A 9440-nucleotide genomic window follows, 5' to 3' on the forward strand; every position below is an offset into this window, starting at 1 on the left:
ATGCTTTGTTTGAAGCAGCTTCTGGATTTACTGACACGGATAGTATATCACATGAGAATATCACATGAGAATATCACATATGATCTAGAATCAAGCTATTGAAATTTTAAACAAAAAATTAAACGTGTGAATCGGTAATAACTCTCACAGGCAAAATAACAAACATTTACATTTACATTTTAAGGCTTAACATAGATTACACAAATAATAACGCCTACTTTACCATCGAAAACTTCACCGTAAACATTCCTGAAATATCCAATAACCATGTTCCCAGTTAAAAACCCACGGTCGAATTGTCCCTAGATGTTATTACGCTATAAGGTCTGCAATTCTTTGAACACGGAATACGATCAGACTTAATAATAATTGTATTTATAATCGTGTGACAGTCTAATCCTCTGAAACTTCTGTTACCGTAATGACATTTTCTTGTGACTAACACTGTACATGCTACCATAATGGCTTTGTTTGTAATTAACACTTTACATGATACCATTATGGCTTTGTTTTGTGACTAACACTGTATATTATACCATTATGGCTTTGTATTCTCACTAACACTGTACATAATGCCATAATGGTTCTGTCTTGTGACACTGTACATGCTATCATTATGGCTTTGTTTTGAGACCAACACTACACAAGCTACCATAATGGCTTTGTTTTTGACTAACAATGTACATACTACCATAATGCTTTTGTCTTGTGACTAACACTGTACATGCTATTATTGTGGTTTGTTTTTGAGACTTTTGCTACCATAATGTCTTTGTTTTGAGATTAACACTATACCTGATACCAAAATAGTTTTGTTTTGAGATTAACACTGTACATGATACCAAAATGGTTTTGCTTTGAGATTAACGCTATACCTTCCACCATCATGACTTTGTTTTGTGACTAACACTTACATGATACCATTATGGCCTTGTTTTGAGACTAATACTATACATGCTACCATAATGGTTTTGTTTTGAGATTAACACTATACCTTCCACCATCATGACTTTGTCTTGTGACTAACACTGTACATGCTACCATAATGGCCTTGTTTTGTGACCCACACTATACATGCTACTATAATGACTTTGTCTTGTGATTAAAACTGTACATACTACCATAATGGCTTTGCCTTTGACTAACACTGTACATGCTACCATAGTGGCTTTGTTTTGAGGCTAACACTGTACATGCTACCATAATGTCTTGGTTTTGTGACTAACACCATACATGATATCATAATGGCTTTGTCTTGAGACTAATATTGTACATGCTACCATAGTGGCTTTGTTTTGAGGCTAACACTGTACGTGCTACCATAATGGCTTGGTTTTGTGACCAGCACTATACATGCTACCACAATGGCTTTGTTTTGAGACTAAGATTGTATATGCTACCATAATGGCTTTGTTTCGAGACTAAGATTGTACATGCTACCATCATAATGGCTTTGTTTTGAGACTAACACTGTACCTACTACCATAATGTCTATGTTTTGAAACTAACACTATACATGATACCATAATGGCTTTGTTTTGAGACTAACACTATACATGCTACCATAATGACTGATAATACAGTGACTAACACTGTACATCCTACAATTATATCTTTGTCTTGTGACTAACACTGTGCAAGATACCATTATGGCTTTGTCTTGTGACTAACACTGTACATGATACCATTATGACTTTGTTTTGTGACTAACAGTATACATGTTACCATAATGGCTTTGTCTTGTGACTAACACTGTACATGATACCATTATGACTTTGTTTTGTGACTAACACTGTGCATGATACCATTATGACTTTGTTTTGTGACTAACAGTATACATGTTACCATAATGGCTTTGTCTTGTGACTAACACTGTACAAGATACCATAATGGCTTTGTTTTGAGACTAACACTATACATGCTACCATAATGACTGATAATACAGTAACTAACACTGTACATCCTACCATTATATCTTTGTCTTGTGACTAACACTGTGCAAGATACCATTATGGCTTTGTCTTGTGACTAACACTGTACATGATACCATTATGACTTTGTTTTGTGACTAACAGTATACACGTTACCATAATGGCTTTCTTTTGTGACTAACACTGTACATGATACCATTATGACTTTGTTTTGTGACTAACAGTATACACGTTACCATAATGGCTTTGTCTTGTGACTAACACTGTACAAGATACCAATATGGCTTTATTTTGTCGCTAACACTGTACATAAAACCATTATTCTGAATGGTATTATACAGCGCTAATGTTGTTCTGCTTAATCCATACTCATCTTAACATCCCCATACCAATATGGTCTCACGGCAGCCAAGAATGGAAGCCTGATATTAGCATAAAACAATGTCCCATGTTTGACCCATTTTGCTAGCTTTTAACTAATGAAGCAGACGTCGGTTTTCATTGTTGGTTGGAAAATAAATAATATGTGATCATTTATAGGGATTTCAAATCCATGTCCATGTTACATCACGTGTGTTTTTTGTAAGTTAAGAGCACCATATCTTTGCTATAGATCCTGCTACAAAAGCTCTCTTGTCATATAAAATGATATTCCGCTACAAAGCAGAGATAATTCCAGAAATGCCACTCAAAAAGCTTGACAAATAAGGTGTAACCATACTTCTGAAATACTGATGATGAAGGGCATCAGATTACGAATTAACATATCGTGATTGAAGCCACATTGGAGTTTAAGGTAGGATTCGAATCCTAAAACGGTACCGTGCAATGCCGTGCAGTAGCTTATCAAGGGCATTTTTAGCACATGCTTTATTTTGTTCTTGCTCTTCACACGTGAGCTTGTGATCACCTGCACTCATTGCCAAGTTATGAAACACTTCTTTGTGTGTCTGGTGTCAGCTTCATATTATTTTGCTTGACGGAATACTCCAACAACTAAAATAGAAATCCCTGTATTCGAGGATGGCCACTGAAATAAATAGCGTCACAGTTTTACTGACTCTAGCAATATCTTTGCATGGCTCACCACAAGATAGTCATGATCAGTCGGTCTCTACTCGCGACAATGACACACTTGTCACAACTCGTGGGTAGTGATAACTATAAGTGTATGATTTTAAGCGTAACGCAAATTAAGGTGCAAGATAAATTTTTCACCATCAATCAATATCGTGGGTGAGAAAAATGATAACTCTTTATTTGACGATTAAAATGAAGAAATAACATCAAAATTATTTGGCGTACAAATGTATGTCTGAAGAGTCATTTTATAACCAATCTCATATAGCTTGTACTTTTGAGCTTCACGTGGTTTAACCAAATATACAAGAAATAGAATTTCACATCAATACCCCACAGTAAAATAACTGTTGATATCTCGTAATATTCTATACAGTTTGGATAATGGTCTAGTCATTGTTTTACTGTTTCGTGTTCGTATTACAAACTGACGACCTGTAACTCACAAATACGGTGATTAAAAACCCACCGGATATTAATTATCCCATTAAGTCGAAAGCTGGAGTGGAAATCCGTCCTGCAACAAGGAGGCACATTACACGTACATGCACCCTAATGATTCCTTCGTCGTCATATGACTGAAAAATTGTTGAGTACGACGTTAAACCCCAAGCACTCACTCACTCACTCGAAAGCTGGAAATTTTTACAGAGTCCCTTGTTTATCGGAATAAAACTCGTATAGTGTTTTTGGAATAAGTTTACGTAATAGTCATCAAGGAAGAAACAGAAATGTGTTCAAGTCGAAGTAACGTTTAAGCCATAATTTGCTACAACAAACTTGTCATAACTGATCTCTGCTGTGTTATGATGAAATCAAGGTGATAACTCTGGTGGTGTGTTCATTGTTATAGCTGATGTCTGATGGGTGTCCCGTTTATAACTGATAGGTGGTCGTGTAGTCACGGTTATAACTGATCTCTGGCTGTGTATTCATGGTTATAACTGACCTCTGGTGGCGTATCCACTATTATAACTGACCTCTAGTGGTGTATTCACGATTATAACTGATCTCTGGTGATGTATGAACGTCATGCCTGATGTTTGATGATGTACCTCCGGTTATAATGGATACTTGGTGGTGTATTCGTGGTTATAGCCTATCTTTGCCTGGAAGTGTTCACGGTTATTACTGATCTCTGGTGGTGTAGTCACGGTTATAACTGATCTCTGGTTGTGTATTCACGGTTATAACTGATCCCTGGTGATGTACCTTCAGTTATAACGGATCTCTGGTGGTGTCACGGTTTCACGTTAAATCGTTAATTCGGTTAATGCCCAAAGGTTAAAAAAAAGTACCCTTCAAAGCAAAAAGTGCTGTTCTTTTCAGACAAATACACTTTAACAAAACATGCATGGAGAAATCACCATGTATATTTCACGATTTATGAAATCTACTCCTGCTTTGACTTGTCCTGAATTACACTACTATGTTCTTTATGGAAATTGGCATTTAATTACAGCAGAGCTTCGTGCTTTTAATGAAGCATTTCTTGACTTAGGGATAAAAAAATACCCCCTTCACAAATTATAGATTAATGCAGCTCTGCTCGTCAAGACTTAAACTGGCTGATTTATATTTCTTTTAAAGAGCTTATTAAAGTCTTACGGCATGTCCTCAGCCAAACGTAATTCTCCGTGTAACAATATTCTACCGCATTCGCTGACGTGTGTGTGTAGGTATGGGTAGCTTTTACCACTCGCTGTGCACTCCTGCTATCAGGGACTTAAGAATGGTTAGGAATCTTACTCTTGATGTCGGCCACAGACGGATCTAGAAAAACATTGTTAATTATCCATTACTTACCTTTAAAACAGAACAAACATTATCAAAGACGTTTTGCATGCAACAGATTGAGAGTGAAGACTTTGCATCTATTTCAGGGATGATAAAGTAAACATAGGCTGATGCAAAACATTTGTTATCTAAAAACAAGGGTCTCAGTATTTTTTGATTACAGTTGAGTTTTGATGATGGGATCAAAGGTACTGCACTTTACCTGTCAATCTCGTGCATAACAAAAAGAAACATGATTTCTCTCCAAGGGACAGAAATGCCATGGCATTAAAAGAGGTACTTTGGATCAAAGAAAATTCTCGACGTAAATGACTACAATCGTAGTCCTTGATGAAAAGCGAGCTCCCGGAGCCGATGGCATATTAAAAGACGCGGTGATAATTGAAATCGGTAAGAATAGGTCAGAGAGCGTGGGCAGATTGTAGTTAGTTTGTAGTAATTATAGTGCCTCTGGTAAGATGTCTTCTGGATTAGCTGATGACGGTTTCATTCAGATTCGGATTTGGCTGCGATTCACATCGCGCCATGCCCACGAGACCCAACCTTATCTAATGACGTCATCAGTTGTAAAAACATGTCATTGTCCCTCGCAAGGCGTTAATACTAGTATAAACCCTAAGCCCATCAAAGTAATGTGAATCTACAATTGGTTATATTTATTTATCACACTGTTGCTTTCCAAACAGAAGAACCAAGAACCAAAATGCTGTCCAGAGTATGAACAACTATACTCGTCGCCAGGCACATGACAAACTTCACCATGTAAAACTGCAGCCAAACAATGGAGACACGCCCCACCTCACTGGTGTTCCATGGAAGATAGAGTTGCCGAAAGCCCTTCGTAACTTGGTACTGAAAACTTTGTGTTTTATTACATATATTAATATGGTTATTCATACAATATTTGACAATGGACAGAGTACTCCAAATGCACTGACCTGATATATGTACACAGATAGTTTCATAACATTCGGAAGTATTGACGTCTCTGCATATAATTGACTGAGGCCAAAGAACATGTTTCATTTATGGATTCTATCAGCCTTATTTTATTTAATAATTTATGTAACATCCAGTGAGTGTAAAGGAACCTCGTTTATGAAGTTTATCAATTTCACAAGTTTCTGGATATAACTCTGCATATAACTTTTCTGCATAACTTTGTACATGAATAAAATAAAACGACATGTTATTCAGGCGTGCAGTTATGGAATCCGTGTGGTTTTGGTGTAACGCGTTGTCGAATGCTCTGAATGAGATATTGAGAAACTGCAACATTTCAGAAATTTAGCAAAAAAAAGTTTAAATCCAAAATTGCATCTTGCACTGGCGCATTCGACGGACTGTCTTTTGAAACCAACTCATTTTAGAAAGATATTAGATAAAATCTTGATTAGGAGAAGCTTTGTATAGTGGTGAAATCTCAGTTGGTTACATGTATAACTGAAGAATAGAAATCAACAAGATGTTTCCGCAATATTTTGAATTTATTTAAATCTAAAGTTGTCCTTTAAACAACTTGGACATGATGAACTCAATGGTCATTCTGGAGCGGAGAACTATTAATTCTGCATGAAATCCCAATACTTCGGTATTTCTGTACTGGAAATCGTTAAAGGAATCATTTAGCATTATGCTACAGTTATAAATTGCGTTTGTACGAAGTGTTACACATCTGATTTTAGGATTTGATCAGTCAAGTCTGTCTCTTAAACCCATGTTTGCCTCTATGCCTTTTGCCGTGCCCATTAATACAGTATAAATAATTCGCAGATTGCACTAAATGTCAAATGACCGCACTTCAGAGTACATATAGATACAACACATCCCGTACTGTTTGAAGGCATTCCCATGATATAACCGATTTTGAGAAACAAAAATAAAAAGGAACGACAAACAACGACAAACAAACGGAAATATCACAATGTCATCGGGAACTGACTCTCCTGTTTAATTTTTGATCCGTATTTTTTAGCACTGACGTTGAAGGTATGTATTTACATCCGTGTATATGCCTTAATTTATACCCGGGAGCTATAGGGGTTATACAAACAGAACTCGTTCTGGTGATTCTGGTGTATTTATGCATGCATTACATTAAAAGCTGAGGCAACATACTGTGATCCACTTGCTTTCGGGCAAGAGATATGGAGATGGGTGTTGCAATAATAGTACACAAACCACCAGTAGGTCTATACAGAGCTAGATATATACACAGCTGAGTTTGACGCACTGGTATCATGCACGTATAGATCTGTCTTCCTGGTAACATTACCGGCCCGCACAGTTGGTAGAGTGTCCTCTTCGGGAACGGTAGATCCAGCGTCAATCCTGGGTCCAGTCACACCTAAGACCTTAAAAGAGGAAGTTGTAACTTCCTCGCTTGGCGTTCAGCAATGAAAGGGATTTCATCTGGTTAACCCGTATCAGAATAATGAATCGGGCTAACTTGCCTTCGGTAAGGCGTGTCAGTGAAGCAGCACTAGATAAAAGAGCGGTGAAAATCCGTCCTGCAACAAGGAGGCACACTACATGCACTCTAAGGACTCCTTCGTCGTCATATGACTGAAAAATTGTTAAGTACGACGCTAAACCCCAAGCGCTCACTCACTCACTTCTGTAACATTAACAACTGTGCCTGATTCATCACGATTTTGACGTCAAAATAATTTTTCGCTTGGCTGAAGTATGGTTTTGATACACAGCCGACTGGTTTTATTTATAGCTATATATATTAATATTGTGGGCGTCTTAGCACGAATATAGCTTCTGTAAGCCTGTGTGAACAATGTTACGGAGCCTGGAAGGCTTTCTCGAAAAGTAAACAAGCCTACTTCAATGGAAAAAATATTTTCCTTGTATATTTGTTTTTGCCATTATAGAGTACTTTCTTATAGCCTGAGATAATACCGAGGAGCCATCCTTGGTTCAGAGAAGGTAAATCACATATATTTTTTATACTACTGCTGGTTGCATGGGCTAAAAAAACGGACCGGTTTTGCTTTAAGACTTTCCAGTTTCATTACTGGGCGTGTAAATGTGAAGTATATATCCAGAAGACACAAACAAATGGGGACACGGATATATTTAACCAAAACACGTATCCAAAGTCCAAAGTGAATTGCAAAATGGGTTAATTATTCTTTACAACAGTTACAAATTGCTCTTAAGCTATTAATTGCTGTCGCAAGCTCAATTTATTAAGCCTTAAGCGTGAGGCAAAAGGGATTTAAAAAGGACAGCAAAAAATTAAATTAAAATTGGGGAAGTCTGTGCTTTGAAGTAAGGTAATTTATTTATTCATTTCATTGCTGCTTATCAACAACTTACCTATATTTAGCAATATTTCATCTATAGCGGGGCTGCTGGTTTTTGACAAGTTACTGATAAACAATCCCAGGTGTGGCGTAGACCGATTATTGTCGCCAAGGCCAATTATACAGTGAGAGTCGGGAAACCTAGAAATTTCCTATCAAAAAGCATGGTTGTACCCGTGCCCTTTACTGGCGAGGGTTGGAATCTGGTGTGCATTTTTTCACTGGCGACTTTCCGCTGTCCCAGCCGAGGTAAAGTTGGCGGATGACTTGGCTAAAGTAGTTATTCCAGACAGGCGTAAGGATCAGTGAGTCGTAACGATATCCCAGATGAGTCGTAACAGATGATGAAAGAGAAAATAGGGCAGGAAAAAAAATAATTTCCGGTCAGTCGCGTTTACGTTACAGTAAAGATGGAAACCTTTTAACGTATGTGTTTTTTTGGCCTTGGTGTAGTTTTTGTAGGCTTTCTTCGACATACACATGTACATGATGTAAACACGTGGACTACGGATGTCTCTTTAATTGCTTTGTCTAGTGAATATCATGAATGCGCTCTAATAGTCTTTATATAAGTTTTACCCCCTTTCATTGCGAAATGGATTAGAAAATAGTCTAAAGATAGCACTACACTGAATCGGTTTGTGTCATTGAATTACAAGTACCACTCCTCAAACGCGTGATTACGACTGTAAACAATCATTTCATATTGTATGATGCGACCATGCTATTGTCGATGACTGTCATGTTTGGCTAGGCATTATCATGATCTTCTTTCTATCGGCAGTCCTAACTGCAAGTCTGTTTTTGTTTCCATGAGTGACTTATAAAATATGTGAGATTCAAATGGTTTATAGCTGATGGGTCAAATGGTTGTCCCATTCAGGTAACCAAGGTTAATTATTCAAATGGTCGTCACGCTCATGTTATCGTCACTGGCGGTTCAAATGACCGTAAATATCATACAGTCATGGTTGGTGGGTAAAGTGGCAGGGGTTCTCATATAATCAAGGTTTTTGTTTCAAATTGTCGTTATTCTCATCAAATAATCGCTGGTTGTTCGAATGTCCATAATTCTCATATAATAAAGGTGGTTGTTCAAATGTCCATGATTCTCATATAATCATGCATGACTGGTTGTTCAAATTTTCATGATTCTCATACAACTATGGCTAATTGTTCTAATGTCTATGAATCTCATATAACCATGGCTTTCGCTTCAAACCTCCATTATTGTCATATAATCATGGCTTTTGGTTCAAATGGCCGTAATTCTCACATAAGCATGGTCGGGTGTTTAGATGGACGTCATTCTCAT

This window comes from Liolophura sinensis, chromosome 1, assembly GCF_032854445.1.
Source record: "Liolophura sinensis isolate JHLJ2023 chromosome 1, CUHK_Ljap_v2, whole genome shotgun sequence".
Lineage (NCBI taxonomy): Eukaryota > Metazoa > Mollusca > Polyplacophora > Chitonida > Chitonidae > Liolophura > Liolophura sinensis.